Below are 18,629 nucleotides of genomic sequence, written 5' to 3' on the forward strand. Positions count from 1 at the left end.
GCCTGCAACCCGGGTACATGCCCTTGACCAGGAATAGAGTCCATGACCCTTAGGTCCATGGACCAACACTCTAACAACTGAGCCATGCAGGCCAAGGCTGAATAAATTTTTTAAAATTAATTGATGACTAGATAGAGAGGATGGTTTTATTACCTGGACAATGTTGAGAGTTATTTAGATTTTCTTCATCTTCTACCAGATGTACAATTAATACATCTTTTTTCTTTGGGGGATGTTGAAAGACTAAAGATAAAGTGCTTTGCTAATTTAAAAATAAGACATATAAGTACAGGGTAATTTTAAATTCAGAGAAAATTTTAAAACATCATTTAGTTAATAGTCATAATCAGTCTTCTTTACCAAACTTGTTCTTAGAGTTGCAAACAAATCCATTGCAAAAGACTCCCATTTCCCCTTCCCTCTCATCCTTTGCTCACTTATGTTTAGGAAGTGAAAATGTTTTATAAGATATTCCAACTAAGAGGGGCCAGGAATATTCCCAGTAATCTTCTAATAACTGCAGAATTTACCTCCAAGCAGAGGTTAGAAAAGCTGACTGTATTTTTCTCTCCTGTTGCCTTTTTCATTGACAGCCAAAGACCCGGGACCCAGGAAAGCCTTCAGAGGGCATCTGTGGGCCACGGGAAATAAGGTGCAATCTGCTCTTGAGCCAGATGTAAGAAGCCCAGCTACCTGCTGGAAAGAACCCTGTGCGGAGGGAGAGGCCCTGAGGCTCCGCGGACGGCGGGAGGATGGCCCGTGAGCCGGCAGCGCCCCAGCGGCCCGATCTCCCCGCCGCCCCCACCAAGGTGCCAGAAATGGGAGCGAACCAAGGCTGGCGCTCCCGGTTCAGCGATCGCCCTCCCGTGACGACAGAACAGCTGGCACAAGTAAAGCAGACAAAGGCCCAGTCAGCCCACAAAATCAAAGAGAAGTCATAACTTGTTATTGTTTTAACCCTCTTACTTAACCCTCTTTAACCCTCTGTAATGATTTGTTAAGCAGCACAAGATAATAGAAATAGAAATCGCTGCGGGGAATGGGATGCTTCCATAACAAAAGCCTAAAATATGTGTCATTGAAACCACAAGGGCAGGTAGGTCCTAGAAGAGCCTTGAGAATACTTTTAGTGTCGGCTGGATGGACACAAAGAACATTTTTATACAGCTTTGAGAAAAGGCAACCTGTGTTATGTAGTTGCAGAAAGTTTGGCAAAACTGTCACCTGCAGTCACAGGGAAGACAGAAGGGTTTTTAATGTACTCGTAGTTATGGCTAAGGAAATTTCCAGGCAGAATGTTAAAAGTATCAACTTCTTTTATCTATGATGACATAGAGAGAGCTTAACTACAGAAAGAACTGTTCAATTTTCTTGTCGAGTTTAGAGGAAATAGAGGAATCCCAAAAGTTTTTCCAGCCTGATAAAGGTTCTGAAAAAATTAAGAAATGTTCTCAAGCGATGATAAAACCTGAGTCACTGCCAGTTTAAAATGGCCTCAGGGTTAATCCAGATGAAATATGTGGTGAGGCTTTTCATTAAGACTTTGGGGAAGATACAAGGTAGTGCCTCAGAGATCCTCTGAGCTGGACAAAAACCGACTTCTATTCCTTGGGTGAAATGAAACAAAGGCAAGTTTTCAGCATATAAGTGATGAGAAGAAAGAGATGCTTCAGAAATTCATCTGGCTGTAGAATGGAAGATGGAAAGCCTTGAGAAATAAGGAAAGGAAATAAGAAATACCCACCCTGGTGCTGGGGATTCCTTCTCAAAGAGAGTTGCATTTTGTTCATAACCCAAAGGAGAGTACAGAAGACTCAGCACCTACTGTAGTGCCTAATGTGTAGTAGATATGCAAGAAATATTTGTTAAGTGGAGCAATGCATGATTTGAAAGTATTTCAAGATCCTAACCACAAAGGATCAGCTCATTGGATTAAGGTGCTCCAACTCTAACTGCCTGCAGAAGCAAAAACAAATCTTCAACGTTTGTAAAGCAAAACTGACACATCTAAAAGAGTAAATAGAAGAACTGGCACAGTGGGAGATTTTAATACATCCCTCTTAAACATCTTGCTGACAGGTCACGAGTATACACAGGTTTCCGTGTTCGAATGTTGCTGACCAGTCACGAGATAACTCGTGTCTGAACTTATATTAAGTAATTTTAAACACTTTGCTGACTGGTCACAACAGAAAAGTAGCTGGACACATGGGCAAGTTCTGGCTCAAAATGGTAGGTCAGCAAGGTGTTTAACTATTGATAAAATAAGCAGACAAAAATATTAATATGAATATAAAAGATTTGAATGACATACTAATAAATTTGACCTAATTATACACATACTAGGTATAAATATATAAGTGGATAATGGATATAAATTGACTTTACATATTTATATACACACATATATATGTACACTATACCCAACAGCTGTAGACTACATGTACTTTTCAAATGCCAATGAAATATTTATTTAAAGTGTCCAAATGCTACACTACAGCAAATTTCAAAAATTTTAATAGATTGAAATCATATAGAGTATTTTCTCTGACCATTGAAGAATTAAGCTAGCAATCAGTAACAAAAATATCCCCCAATATTTGGAAATTAAGTAAATGACTTGATTAGAAAAAGATGAGCAGATTAAAACAAAAAAGTAGAAGGGGGAGAAATAATAAAGACAAGGGCATAAATTAGTGAAATAAAAACACTGGGTAATACAATAGATTAAAAAAAATTGAATCTTTGAAAAGACTAAATTTTTTACAAACTTCTTGATGATGTGATTAAGGAAAAAAGAGACAGTGCTCAAATAACCAATATCAAGAATGAAAAGTTATTGTCACTCTATATCTTATACTTACAGACATTAAAAATATAACAATAACATTATAATCCATTTTTGTCATAAATTTTAAAATGTAGATGAACTAGACAAATAGCTAGACAAACAAGACCTACCACAACTGGAGTAAATAAAAAAATCTAAACAATCATATATCTCTCTTTTGAAGTAATTGAATCTATAGTAAAACCTTCCTGCAAAGAAAACTCAAGCCCACATGGCTTCATCAGTGAATTCTTCCAAATATTTAAGTTATTTAAGGAAGAAAGCACATCCATCTTATACAAACGCTTCGTGAGAATAGTAAAAGAGGAAACACTTTCCAACTTGTTTTATTAGACAGACAGAACTTTGATAGTAAATCCTAACACAAACATTATAATGCAGGTCAGGCTGTCTCATAAACATAGATGCAAAATTCCAATATAATTATTATAAAACTGAATGTAAGAAATAAAATACATCAGGACCAAGCTGGGCTTATTACAAGAACGCAAAGTTGATTGAACATTTGAAAATCAATAGGTGAGATTCACCACATTAATAGAACAAAGGAAGAAGTAATATAAATCATCTGACTTGATGCAGAGAAAGCATTTCACAAAATTTAACACTCATGCATAATAAAAACTCTTGCAAACTAGAAATAGTAATACGCTTCCTTAATCTGGTGAAGGGCATCTACAAAAATCCTGGAGAACACTGTATCTTGCGATCAGGAGCAAGATGAGAATGTCCCTATTATTACTTCTACTCAACATTATATTTCAGGCCCTAGTCAATGGAATGACAGAAATTCAATAATGTAGTAAAAAGGAGTAAAAGGTAAAAAGATTGGAAGTCAATAAATAAAACTGTTAATATTTACAGATGACGTGATTTGTATCCATACCCAAGAAATCTACATAGAACTTATAAATAATAAGTTAATTTAGTAAGAGTGCTGAATATAAGATCAACTAAAAGATTATTTGTGTTTTTATATACCAGCCACAGTTAGCAAATAAACATTTTTTCAAATATCATTTACAGTAGCATCAAAACAATCAAATACCTAGGACTAAGAGCTGTTCAAGGTCTACATACTGAAAATTATCAAATGGTACTGAGAGAAATGAAATAAATCACAAATAAAGTAGAAGATATGCCAATTTTCATGAACTGGAAGATCAATATTGTAAAGGTGTCAATCTCCTCAAATTGATTTGTAGATTTAATTCAATGCCAATCAAAATCCCAGCAGGTAACTTTTTAAAAAATTGACAAGGCAATTCTAAATTTTATATGAAAATACAAAAGCTGAAGAAAAGTATTTAGCCCTCCCCCCAGAAAATTATGAAAAACTTTTATCTTAGATTATCAGACATCCAGATTTATTACAAAGCCCCGGTAATAAAGGTAACGTGATGTTTACACAAGAATATACAAATAAACCACAGGAACATAACTGAGAGCACAGAAATAGATCTATGCACATGGATATTTTATTGGCAATAAAAGTGGCAACGTAGAGCAGTGGGGAAGGCATGCCCTCTTCAATAAATCGAGCCATGTCAACTGAATGTCCATATGGAAAAAGTGCTACTTGACTCTTACTTTCCACCGCATACAAAAATCTATTCTAGGTGGATTATAGCTTGAATGTGAATGGTAAAGAAAAGAGTACCACTTCTTGAAGACAAAATATGAGAATATCTTCATGGTCAGAAAAGAGGAAACTATTTCTTAAACCAAAAACAAAGAGTAGTAATCATAGAGAAAGCAATTAATATATTAGACTATATTGAAATATCCACCTAACAGCCAGGGTGACCCTTTAAAAATATATATATTATCACTTCCTGTTAAAAGTCCCCAATGACTTCCCATTGCACTTAAATAAAAAGCTAACTCTTGCCCTGATAGAGGGGACATCTGTCATTCTTTGTTAGTCAGAATCCTAACCCACTTTCTGCATTTGGGAAATTCCCTGACTTTTGAGTTCTGATGGGTGGCAGGCTCCACTTTCCACTCAAGAATACACCAGATGTTCACTTTCAGGCTTTTTTGTCCCCAAGAATTGGGCAAGTGACCACTTAGCCAACTGGCTGTACTTGCCCACTGTGATGACTAATTTTATGTGTGAGCTTGACTGGGTCGCTGCGGCCGGGTATTTGCTTAGACACTGTCCCCGTGCCTCTGAGTGTCTCTCTGGGTGAGGTTAGCGCTTGAATCTGTAGACTGAGTAAAGCGGTTGCCCCCGGCGTGGGTGGGCAGCCTGCCCTCACTGAAAGCTTTACTGGAACAGAAGCCTGAGCTGGGGGGTCCTGTTCTCTGCCTGGCTGCCTTCGAGGGGGACATTGTTCTTGCACCTTCAGCCCTGGCCTTGGACCATCGGCTCTCCTGGTTCCCCAGCTTGCCGGCTGCAGATGCGGGGGCTTCTCAGCCTCCGCAGTCATGGACCCAGTTCCTTACAGCCGACTACGCAGGGTGTCCCCCGAGAATGTGTACACACTTTCACAGCTGATAGCTCAATTTTGAAAATGAAATGAATCTTAATAAACACTGCCTTTATCATTATTCAGAGTGTATGTGTCCTGTACGTTATCCACACACGCGTGTACATTCTACTTCGTATTGGTTCTGCTTCTCAGAGAACCTAGTGCGCCCACCCTTTCAAGCAAGCGCTGGTGGCCGCGGGGAGTCCCTCCGGGCGGCGGGTACAGCAGCGCTGGGTGCCGCCCAGCGGGATGTCCTGTGGCCAGTGATGGCATGGTAGCAATGTCAGGGTCCAGCTGCTGCCCCTTGCTCTTGTCACTCTTCCGCACCTGTCTGGGGCAACTGAGGGGGCTACCTACACTCCTTTTGGTAAATTCCTTTCTGATATAATCACCCAACCAGCCTGTGACTAACAAAGAGACTTGGAAACAGGGCTTCTAAGGCCTTTCCAGTCCTGCTTGCTGCCTGCTCACCAATTCCATCACATTCCACCCTTGCCCCTGGGACCCTGCACTCCATCCCTCAGGCCCCTTTTCCCCAAACTCCTCTGCCTGGGGTCTTTTGCACCAGCCCTTCCCCAAGTCTTCACGTGGTGGCTCTTTCTTTTTATTGAGGATTCAGGTCAAAAGGCTCCTCTCAGGGAGGATGTTCCTGGGGGTGTGATTTAAAGCAAGCCGTTTCCCATCAAGTACCTTTATGATCACCCTCTTTTCTTTGTAGTACTTGCAACTATCTAAATGTGTCTTGTTTGTGTTTTACTTGTTTATGGTCTACCTCTCCCTTAGAAGTTAGCCCAGGAGGGCAGGGACCTTTCCTGTCAACGCTGCATCCCCAGAACCTTGAGTGGTGTCAGGCACACAGTTGTCTGCAGGAATCATTTGCAGAATAGAAAAAAATGAAGGTCCCTCTGGGGTGGTGCCCTGGCCAGACTTCTTCGAGGCCTTCTGCCCTGGCTCCAGGGCTCACGCTTCACCCCTGAGCATTAGTTTCTGAGTGCAGTAAACTGATGAATTTTGTCTTTCTGAGGATCCAGGCTTTAGCCCCCTCAGGGTACCAGCAGGGGTGGCTCTGTTCATGTCAGTTACTGCCATTTAAACCCTGAAAACTGCTAGAGTGTTAGACAGTGAAAAGTTAGACCACTAAAAGCCACGATCACCCCAAGCTACAAATGTCATCAGAGAGCCCTGGCTGTGTTGACAACAAAGGGCACCCACTGGTACATTTCACTGAGAAGCAACAATAACAAAAAAAGATTTATTTCTTCGTTCTGGACTGACTTAACCCTATCACTATGCTTCATGCTAGAGGAAGCTGGGTGCAGAGAGGAGGAGGGTCTGGTTTCGCAGGCTTTGGAGAAGTATTTACAGGGCCAGCTTGGTTGGGTGGCAAGGGGGCAGAGCATTAGGGACACGGGGAAACAAGGAGGGGAGAGAAAGGGAATGAAGAGAGCAGGTCTCAGAGGGCTGATGAGAGATGGAGAGCAGGAGAGGAGGGAGCAGGGGGAGAAGATGGACTGAGGGTGGAATGAGAGGAAACAGAAGGAGAAAGACAGAGTAAAGGAAAGGGAGGGATGCACAGAGAGAGTGCGAGACCAAGGGAGGAAGGCAAGACAAGTGCATGGAACTGTGGCTTACGCACCAGTTTTTTCTTTTTAATTCCAATAAAAGCAAGTTCCCTCACTGAGTTACTGAAAGGAACACCTGTGTTTTTAATTTGCATCCCCTGAACTATCTTTCCCTCCTTTCTCTATCCTGCAAACTCCTGATTAGCGATACCTGAGCTAATCAGCAAGACCCTACAGTGCAGTCACCACGTGCCAAACGCTGTTGAGGACCTTACCTGTATTAACTCTTAATCCTGACAACAATGCTGTTAGCCTCACCCGGCCAGGCGTGGCTCAGGGGTTAAGCATCCACCCGGGATCCAAGCAATCAGGGTTCGATTCCCGGTCAGGGCACATGCCTGGGTTGTGGGCTCCATCCCCGTTTGGGGGCCTGCAGGAGGCAGCTGATCAATGACTGTCTCATCATTGATGTTTCTGTCTCTCTCTCTCCCTCTCCTTTCCTCTCTCTGAAATCAATAAAGATGTATTTTTTTTAAAAATGCTGTTAGCCTCATTTTTCAGACAGAAAAACTGAGATACAGAAAAGTTAAGTAACTTGTCAAAGGTCACACATCTGATAAAATGATAAAGCTGGGACTCAATTCTAAGCAGTCTGGCTCCAGAGTCTATCTTCTCAGATATGCAATCATTCAATAAATATTTATTGAGGAGCTACTAGAATCCAGACATCATAAAGTCTCTTCCAGCTCCCCAGGCAAAGCTAGTTGTTCCCTTCTCTGTGCTCCCAAAGTGTTGTGAATACCCCTGACCCCACCGTAATCAATTGCACATGGGTGACCTCCGTCCCCCAGGAGCCCATAACTTCTTGAAGACACTGCCTTATTTATCACTCTATGCCTGGGACCTCGTCCCGTGCCTCCTACAGAGCAGGTATGCAGAACATGTTTGTTGGATAAAAGAAATTAAATGATTAATTAATATTAACTGCTGTGACTTTGGAGATAGTGAAACTCGAATTGTAGGCTTCAGCGGGCTAGCATGGAAAACGCCCAGGCAGCGGTTAAGACAGGCAGGAGAGAAAGTATATGGCGATTGCCTGGCTGTGGCCTGACTCGTCCACCTCAGACTTGCCCACAGCAAGACGGGGGGGGGGGGGGGGGGGCGGCAGGGGAGAGCGGTCGCCAAAGCCACGGCAGGAGGCGTCGAGCCAGCAGCGCATATTTCTTAAGGAGCTGTGCGCATCTCCGAAGGGTTCAGGCCGCATGTTGCATCCCTGGGCTCGAAGCCTGTGGCTGGGGCTGCCGCCACGTGCCCCCGCCTGAGAGAGGGCCTGGCGAGGACACCATGTGAGAGCACCGTCATCACCTGCTCTCAGCAGCTTCAGCTGCAGTCACAGAGCCATAAACCCTAGAAACTAACCAGTCTGGTGGTTTTTAAGACCTTTTTCTTGCTTCAAGTAGCAGAACTCTTTCTTCTAGCAAGATATACAAACCAGATAAAAGTCAGGGAGCTCTGGTTAAAGCAAGGGTGAGGCCAGTCCCGTCCTCACGCTCACTGAATATTTTGAAAACCACTGAAAGATTATGACCATCTCACTTCAAAGATGCCGAACTCCACCCCACGGAGCTGAAATGACCCTACGAGGTCACCTAGGTGCTGAGCAGCACGTAGGCGGGATCCAACGGGTCTGAAGAAGGGTTCCCTCCATCATGTCCCTCTGCTTCTTTTATAATAAATACACGTCCACTAGAAACAATGAGGAAACGGTGCTCTGTGTTTTCTCATGTGTGGTTTTTGGGGCGCTCTCAGGAGCCTACAGCTGAAAGTTGCTGCTCGCTAGGACCAGCCTACAGCCAGATCAGACAAACTGTGAAGCCCCGAGTTATACTCTGTGCACTTGCATAACACCTGACAGGTCGAAAACTCTTTTTCAGATGTGGCAGCATAATTTGTTGATAGATTATTTGTGTGAGAGGCAAATGTTACCAGAAGACAGCATGGCCTCCCTTTTGCAGCCTCCACTTTCTGAAGCCTGGGTTCATGGGAGGCTTTGGGCTAGGTTTCCCCAGAGCACCTGTAGGGAGGCTAGGGGGGTACTTGGGGGGCTGAGCCATTTATGGGTTTTGCCTTTGTCCTTTGAATGGTACATAAAGTTATATACAATAACATAAACCTTAAAAATACATACGGTAAAATTAAATAAGGGGAAGCAAGGAGCCAGGTATGAGATCCGTACAAAGAGCTTAGCATCAAATTGTCTCCGTTTATAAGAAGCAGATCACTAATTTAGTTCTAACTTTTCTGGAGTGACTACAAAGAGCAAAGGCAATGGTTTGATTCACAAAATCCATCTGGCTAAAATATTTCTTTTCATGGAAAAGCACTTGTCCTAGGGTCAGAAAGACTTCTCTCGTGGATCTTAAAAATGTTGTTAATAATAATATAGTAGAAGTGATCTGGGCACAGTAATTCATTGAGTGATATAAAAACAAAAAAGCAACACTGTTTAAAGTGGGGAAATAACTTACAAAACGTCATGATACAGACGTACCTTACACCTTTAATGTAAACTAACCCTATGAGTGTATACACCTTCATTCTCCAATCTTTTGGCATAGGGCAAGGTCCTTTCCTTGATTCTAAGTCCTCTGATTTGAGTCATTGTGGCATCTTTCTTCTAGAAACCGCATTCACAATGCATCATCTATAATTTGGAGCTAAAATGGAGTGGAAATTAGACAATTTGTGAAGCATTTTGAGTACTTCTTCTAAATTTTTAATAGCCTTTTTCCATTTTTTTAATAGTTGTTTTACCTACATCTACTCTGACAGCAATTTTTCTTGGCTGCTCACCTATATAAAGTCTTTCCAAATATTTCCCTTGATTTTTATTGAAATAATTCCAGTCATAGGTTTTGGAATATTTTAATGTATGTATCAAAGTACATTATTATGATAAACTCAACTTACAAATATGTTTGGAAACAAAACCACTGACTCTGGTAAGCATACAACTTGGCTGGTGTGAGCCCAAGTGGATGGGTAAACTAGACAGTAACCTTACTTGCCCAGAGTGTTGAATGGTTCTAAACATCAGTCTTTAAGATTCACAGGAGGCCTAGAGGACTCTGGTTTAAATAATAGCTACTCCAGGAACACCATGAATTGGGTACTCAACTGCCAGAACTTAACATAAATTCTCTCATTTAATTCTACAAACAGCCTATGATCTAGGAGCTGTTCTTTTTATTTTTCCTGGATATGTGCATATAAGTTTAAGTATAGTTGATACACAATATTCTACTAGCCCAGAGAAATTACATGATTCACCTAAAGTCTTATAGTTAATAGATGGCAGGGTTAGGATTAAAACTGAGGTCCTTTCATCTCCAAACACCAAACTCTAATCACAATAATGTTCTTATTAGAATTCCCTTAATCTAAAATGGAAGCTGATGAAATAACCCCATGTCTAATTCAGAAAAGCATTTCTGGGTTTATGATGCAGTAGAAGTTCATCCATGCACACAGCTTTCTTATGTTCCTGGACAGAACTTGAATTTCAAAGGGGAGGGGAGACAAACTAATTATTCTTTAGACAATTGTGCATAAGCATTGTTTCCATCCACCAAGCTTTTGATGGATTCTGAATGTCAGGGAGTTGGAGGTTATGCTGCCTGACAAGTGCCTGGAGTGCAGCTATTTTCATTGCCTGTTAAAAGTAGACTAATGCTTTACTAATCAGCCCAAACAGGGGTAAGGATTGACATTCTTGGGGGTAGGGGAGTTGCAATCATTGGAGAACAGTTCAGAGAGAAAGTGATATCCTATTGTTATCTGAATAGTGAATGTCTAATGTAACCCTGCTGTGGTTTGCCTGTATTTTAATCATAGGCAACTGAACCGTAGAAGCATGTGTTTGATTGGAAAATAACTCCTTTTCTTCCAATTTCCTTTAGACACCTAAGAAAAGCTAATAACCTTACTTTTAAAATACATTGAATAAAAATCAATTCCTTCTACTTTCTAAGACCATTTTTACTTACAAAAGGATATTATACTTTCAGATTTAACCTTTAATGAGCACATGCACCTTTCCAGGAATAGCTCTAGACCCTTGCATCGTGTCTTTATTTAATAAACTGACCAAAATCTATTATCTCATACCTCCCCCAGACTTAGCCTTTAACCCAAACAAATACATGCATGCCATACATTTGTTACAAGTGGACCAAAAATATAAGACCTTAGACTTCTAGTAGCTAATGTGATAAATTCTTATCTAAAAACATCAGGCTTTTGGTATTTCTATAGTGTGGGAAATTTTATGTCTAATTTTTATGTGATGATCTAGGGTGATAATCATCATACAGTGGAAGTTAAAAATGTTTGTTGCAGAATATATAGTGGTCCTATTTCTTTAAATAACAGGAAAAATACATATATATGTATATATTTGTATAAAAATAGAAAAGTATGGAAGGGTCCAGCTGGTGTGTGGTTGAGCCAGGAGGTCAAGGTTCGATTCCTGGTCAGGGCACATGCCCGAGTTGTGGGCTCAATCCCAGTAGGGGGAGTGCAGAAGGCACCAGATTAATGATTCTCTCTCACCATTGATGTTTCTATCTCACCCTCTTCCTTCTTCTCTCTGAAATCAATAAAAACATATTCAAAAAGAAAAAGAAAAAAAAGAAAAACATGCAAGGAACCATATCAAAGTTAACATTAATTACCTAAGGGGAGTAACAGTTGAACAAATCTTATCAAAATAATAGTATCTTGCACACAAATTTAAAAAAACCCACCTGAAAACAAATTGGTTCTGGAGAAGTCTAGAAAACTTGCAGACAGGAAGGTGTACTTCCTTCCTTGTCTTCCTGTTGAGTCAAAAGGGGAGTCTGTCTTTGAGTGGCTGGGAATGCCCCATGGAGCCCCAGGATAGGAAATCTTCCAGCAAGAAGGGAGCAGCCACAGTCAACCACACCACACCAAGGCAAGATGGGATTTTAAGCTACTGAACTGCAGGGGACTTTCAGTGGTTTCCCAAATGTGGTCTGTGAAGGGCCAGAGAGTCTGGGGGTATCTGTGGAAAGAGGGGTAAGAGTCTGGCAGGCAGACTACTGGGCCCCCACTGCCACTGTCTGTTTGCATATTGAGATTTCCATTTAACTCGGAATTCATTATCAGTACCACTAAAAATGTTGAAAATTTGGCTCCATTTAGAGGGACTTTGAAGTCAAATAAAATTTACTTAATCTCCCTGAGTCTTAGTTTCCTCATCTGTGTAAACACAGGGCTGTTGTGAGGATACAGTGAAATTAAATATAGTTAAGTGCTTAGAACTTAATAAGAAAAAAGGATCACCTAAGTGGTAAATAGAGGCACAAGTAGGACAAGTGACAGGTTTGGAGCACCTTATACTATGCCATTGACTTCAATGTTCTCTGTCACCTTCAGACATTATGCATTTCGGAGACCTGGGTTAAACTGTCACCCACATATACTATGAGCACCTACTCATCCTTGGGACTTCCTCTTCCTCTGTTTGAAGAAGGCGTCTCATTTTGCAAGGTCAGGAACCTAAATCCTTGTCAGCCAGGAAGAAAGAAGGGCAATAGAGACCCACGAAGCTCCTGTGTAGTAAGCATCACAGTGGAGAGGACCCCTTCTTGTATCCTAGGCCAGGAAGAATGTGAGACCTTTACTGAACCAGGCTGACCCAAGTAGTCTGTCTTGATCACAGCAGGATAACAGATGCATAGACATAGTCTGACACAGTGGTTCAGCACCCAAACTCTGAAGCTAGGCTCCTTGGATTCAAATCCTGCCTCAGCCCCTTACTAGCTATGTGACCTTGGTCAAGTTACTTGACCTATCTACGCCTTAAAATTATAACTTCTTTATTCTTATGCTTATAAAATAATAACTATTGCATATGGTTGTTTAGAGGATAGGATTGGTATTGGCTATGTATATAAAGCACTTAGAACTATATAAGATGCTATATGAGTTAGCATGCATGCTGTATTCCCCATTGCTATGGCCAGGCAGACATAACTAATCAATGACAGAATTCTTTTTCAATGACTCTCTTTGGGGATTCTGTTTCCTTCTCAACAAAACCATTCCATGTAGTTGCTTATTGGATAGCTATCAAATGAAAACTATTTATTTCCACACCAAATGCAGATTGGTGCGGCCACTATGAAAAACAGTATAAAGGTTCCTCAAAAAATTAAAAATAGAACTACCTTATGACCCAGTGATCCCACTTCTGGGTATATTTCTGAAGAAACTCAAAACACTTATTCGGAAGAATATATGCACCCTTAGGTCGACTGTAGCATTATTTATAATAGCCAAGGTATGGAAGCAACCCAAGTGCCCATCAATAGACAAGTGGTTGGTTTAAAAAGTGGTGATACATATGTACATACATACATACTATGGAATATTACTCAGCCATAAAAAGAATGAAATCTTACCATTTGCACCAGCATAGATGGACCTGGAGGGAATTATGTTAAGTGAAATAAGTCAGACAAGTATGATTTCACTTATATGTGGAATCTAAAGAACAAAATAAATGAACAAACAAAATTAAAACAGACTATAGATATAGAGGACAGACTGAGTGTTGCTAGAGAGGAGGGGGTTTGGAGAATGGATGAGAAAGGTAAATGGATTAAGATGTACAAATTGGTAGTTACAAAATAGTCATGGGGATGTACAGCATAGGGAATATATTCAATAATATAACTATGTATGGTGCCAGGTGGGTACTGGAAATATCAGGGGGAACACTATATAAAGTATATGATTGTTTAACCACTGTACTGAACACCTGAAACTAATATAAAATAATATTGAATGTAAAATGTAATTGAAAAATTATAAACAAGAAAATTATTTTCACACCATATTAATGTATAATGTCAACTGAAATATGTGGATGTAATCAGTAAAGTCAGTTCACTCAAACCAATTTTTTGTAACACTCCACAAGAGTAACATGCATCCTGATTAGAGGCAGATGATGCCCTACAGGGGAGGTTTGGCACCCAGGCCAGGCGCCCTGTTACATGGACATCCATGTTCCAGCTGCCCTAGAATGCCTGTTACATGGACACCCATGTTCCAGCTGCCCTAGAAGGCCGGTTCACATCCTGAGACAAGCAGCCATGAAAACGTCCTTTGCCTGTCCTCATTCTTCATTTGCTATAGAACAAGAGTGGCCACTAAGCCACAGACCACAAAGAAGAAGGTCAGTCTCATAAAACACACCACGGTCCTGCTGATGTGCTTGAAAACGCACGCACTCCTCAAATCCCGCCGTGGATGGAGACGCATAGGTGAGCCACTTGAGAACATTTACTTCACCCAGGAGCATTTTCAGTGAGGACTCCAGCCCTTGTGAGGTTAAACCCTCGTAGAAGAACCCACATCATAAAAACTGCATTTAACCAACGAAAGTGGAATCAACAGCGAAGGAGACATATGGGTAACAGCTTGTTGATTTCTAACCAACAATAACAACTGTTGAAGCAAAGGAAAGGTGGTATTTTCACCCACACTCTCACTGATCTGAAATTCTTGATTTGCTCTCTCCCTGTCTAATGCTCCTCTCTGCACTTCAGACCCCAGCCACCTCTGCAAACACATTCCTTTCTCACGAGGCTCAAATGAACAAGCCTGTTCTTTGAAACACAAAGAGAAAAATGTTCTTGGAGGATAAGGGGAAGTTCACATGGTCATAAGGGAGTGGGCCGATCATGAACCTGTGAAATCAACAGATAATTCTGAAGCCACACTTTAACTTTTACTTCAACTGCCACACTCTCCAGCATTTAGAGGAGTTGGTCATGAGTAGCAAAGTGGTTGATTTGACTTTCCTTTTCCTGTATTTTTTAAATGAGATGGCTAAAAGATCACCCAAAGTCCAGGGAAACACAATAAAGGGCTTTCTCCTATACCAACTAGATGGGTGACACTGCTGTTCAAAATCCTAGGATTGAGAGGTCAAACAACTAAAGCTTGCCTCTCAACTGCTCAGAGCCATGAGGTTTAACGCAAGATGTGAGCCTCTCAGCGGCAAAAGTTTCTTAACTTTAAGTGCAGATAAATAATACCTACCTCCTGGTGTTATTGGGAGGCTTAAAGTCATATGTGTAAAACATCTGATATAGATCCAAGTACACAGTAGGCATTAAATAAATGGCAGCTATCATCATCATCATATCATCACTGTCATCATCACTGATAATCATCCGAACAAGGCAACTTACTAATTATCACTGCCATTCATCACCAAAACATTTAGAAAGACCCCAGAGAAAATAAATGGCTCAATGAATGAGTACATGCCATAAGAGAGTCAAATATGTGGTGTCATCTTACAAGGCAAGAATAACTGGAAATTAGTTTGTTAAAATTATTTGAATACCTATTAACTGCAAAGAGGAATGAGGAAAACTTTGGGGATCGTAGCAATGCTCTAAAATTGCATCATGGTTGCAAAACTCTATAAATTTAATAAAATCACTGATTGACATATTTATGAGTGGATTTTATGGTATGTTAATTTTACCTCAATAAACATGCTAAAAGTATTCCTCATGGACAAGAGCTGAAGGGGGATTACCTTGCATACAATGTAGAAAGACAAAAAAGAACAAAAATATGAAAGGTAGGTTAAGATACATGGATGATGGAATGAGATGCTCTAAGATACATTGAACTGGAATCCCAGGAGAAGAGAAGCAGGATGGGCAGACACAACTTAAAAAGAGCTGAGAATTTCCCAGTATTGATGAAAGACAGCAGGTCACCTGCTACAGGGCCAAGGGTTTTGAGATTTTTCTATTTTGGGTTGTTGTCTCACCAAATTTGTATGAAGTCATAACTGTGAGTTTTTTTGGAAATAAGGTCATTGCAGACGTAATTAAAGATGTCATACTGGAATAGAGTGGGCTTCTAATCCAATATGACAGGTGTTCTTACATAAAAAGAGAGAATTTGGACATAGATACACACACTGAGGAAGAGCACCATGGGAAGAAGGCAGAGATCTATAAGCCAAAGAACGCCATAGGTTACCAGAAAACCACCGGCAGGCCTAACACAATGACATCCTCTCCTTTACAAAAATGAACTCGAAGGAAGGCTGCCCAGTTGGTCCCAAGACCTCTCCTGGGGGCCTTTCCCCATGGAGACGCTGGCCTGACGCCCCTCTCCCAGGGTCCAGCCCGGGGTAGGGGAGGCCTCCTTAGTCTTCAGCTTCTGCACTTCCAGCCCGGGGACTTCTCCTTGGTACCTTCAACGCCTTCCCCACCTTCTGAAAAAGGAAGAGCACTTCTGCTACTTTCCCTTCCTCTCCGCCCTTCCCCACACGCCCAGGTCCCCCTTTACTTCTCCTTCCACAAAGCAGCTGTGCAGTCACGGTCGCGCTGCCCAAAGAACTTTCCTAGTTCCCCTTTCCCTGTCCCCGAAGCCTCAGCCCTTCTGTGCAGTAAAGCTGCCTTTCTAGGTCCCACCCGGGGGGAAAGCTGTGCTTCTCTATTTCCTGTCTTTTCTGGACCCATTTCCTCCCAGATGGCTTTCCCTTACTCCATACTGATGGAATGTTTAATTATTCATTCCAAGTGTATTAATTAACCACGTGTGAAGCACTGAGGAGCGTCTGAGATGAACACCTGTGCCTCAAGAAAATTGAAATGTGGCAATCACTTTAAGGTGGCAGGTAAGTTTGTTCTTAGACTAACTCCCGTTGATTTGCCTGGGCTTCCTGGAGGTTTAGACCTCTATGGCATCTTGGGCCCATGGGCAGAGTGCTCTGGGAGATGAGCGATGTCTGCATGGACAAAGGGGTGGAGATGCCAGCATGGGGAGACCAGGTATTTGCCATCACTGAAATACAGATCTGGATTCAGATTCTGGCTCCATGTATTACCAAGCGAACTTGAGCAAGTTTTAACCTCTTATAACCTCGGAGCAATTTAACCTCCGAGTTTCTGGTTAATTAAATATTTTAACAAGTAATAAAACGAATGACTCTTAGGACATATAGGTGATGATTGATTTTTAAGTCTGGATATAGTGGGGTGGGGAAAAGACTAAAACCCAAATAAGTACAGTACAAGGCAGAACAGATTGTAAGAGCAGTAAGAAGTTCGGAGTGCATGACAACTCAGGCAACTTCCAGTGGTCTAGAAAGGTGGGGGCTGTTGGGAGAGAACAGACACTGTGAAGCCCAAGGAGGGAATCAGAAGAGCAGAAAAGAGCCCAGAAAGAAGGCTGGGATCAGAACACAGAGCCCTAAGTTCCTAGCTAAATGTTGATATTTTAATAAGATAGACTCTGTATAAGAGAGTCAAGTTTCATGGCAAACTAGTACAATATTGTTTGCACTTAAGAGAAAAAAACAAACAAATTTTCAAGTGCGTAATCCTTTAAAAAAAAAAAAAAGTCCTCACCGGAGAATATGCATTTTGGTTTTAGAGAGGGGAAGGGAGACCCACAACCTAGGAATGTGTCCTGACCAGGAACTGAACTCGCAACCTTCCGATATACAGGATGACGCTCCACCCAACTGAGCCACACGGGCAGGGCGACTGGATAATTCTTTATAGGGTAACAAACTGAGCTATGCTGGAACAGAAGCATCTACTTCCTTCCTAATAAGACTAATTAGCTATGACAGAAGTTAGCATTTTTGAGCACTATTTATGTATTAAGTGTACCAACAAGGCAGCCTTGACAGCTTCACATTAGTACATCAAAGTAGATACTGCTATTATGAGAACTAAGACTTCAAGAGCTAATCTGCCCAGCATCACACAGCAACAAGTGGTAGGGACAGGGCTGGCAAAAAGATCTGAAGCCACTTTTAGCCGAGATACTAAGCACTCGATACTACACTTTGCTGTTAAAAGCTGGGCCAGGGAGGGAGGGACATAGCTATAGACTAGTAATACAGGGGCTGTTGATTGCTTTTAACTCAATATTTCACACATGAAGTCCAAATGACATTGAAGACATTCAGAAATGACTGGTTTTGGGGTCAATTAGCATTCATTCCTGTCTAAAATAATGAAAACCACCTGACTGAACTGTGGGTCAGTTTTTCAGGAATTACTGACATGTTCCTGCCCATACAATTCCCTCCCTTGAAATGATTCCTCTTCATTACAGGTCACCTTTCATCCTTCCCTTTCCCTTCAGGAGACACTTCTGCAGGGGTAGATGCCACGTCAATAAAGGAAACTGAGACTGACAGTGTTCGGTGTGCCTAACATATTCTTAATAGGATTACGTGGCTCAGGATGGTTCTGTTTCAAGCTGGAAGGGTTCACCGGCTCTATGCAGGACCCGCTGGTCTGGACAGTACCTCCTGACCATCAAGGATGCTCCAGCTCTAAGACAGCACTGAACCAACAGGCACGAGCACCTCCCTGCAAACGAGTGACAGAACTTAACTCAGGACTGAGAGGTGGAGCAGGAGCATCTCAAGATGAACTGACCTTTCTTCAAAACCCAGGCCAACAAGAACACAAACCACCCTCTTGGGAGACTCCTCATGTCAACCTTGCAGATTACTTTACTGTTAGTGTTACTTGTTAGTCTCTTTTAGGAGGAAACGTGGTTATGAGAGATAGAATCACATAAAACTGATATTTCACCATTATTTTGCCCACAAAAATGGTCATTCACGAGTCAATCATAGTAATGTGCAGAATTCTCCAA

The sequence above is a fragment of the Miniopterus natalensis genome, chromosome 1 (genome assembly GCF_054644295.1).
Source record: "Miniopterus natalensis isolate mMinNat1 chromosome 1, mMinNat1.hap1, whole genome shotgun sequence".
NCBI lineage: Eukaryota > Metazoa > Chordata > Mammalia > Chiroptera > Miniopteridae > Miniopterus > Miniopterus natalensis.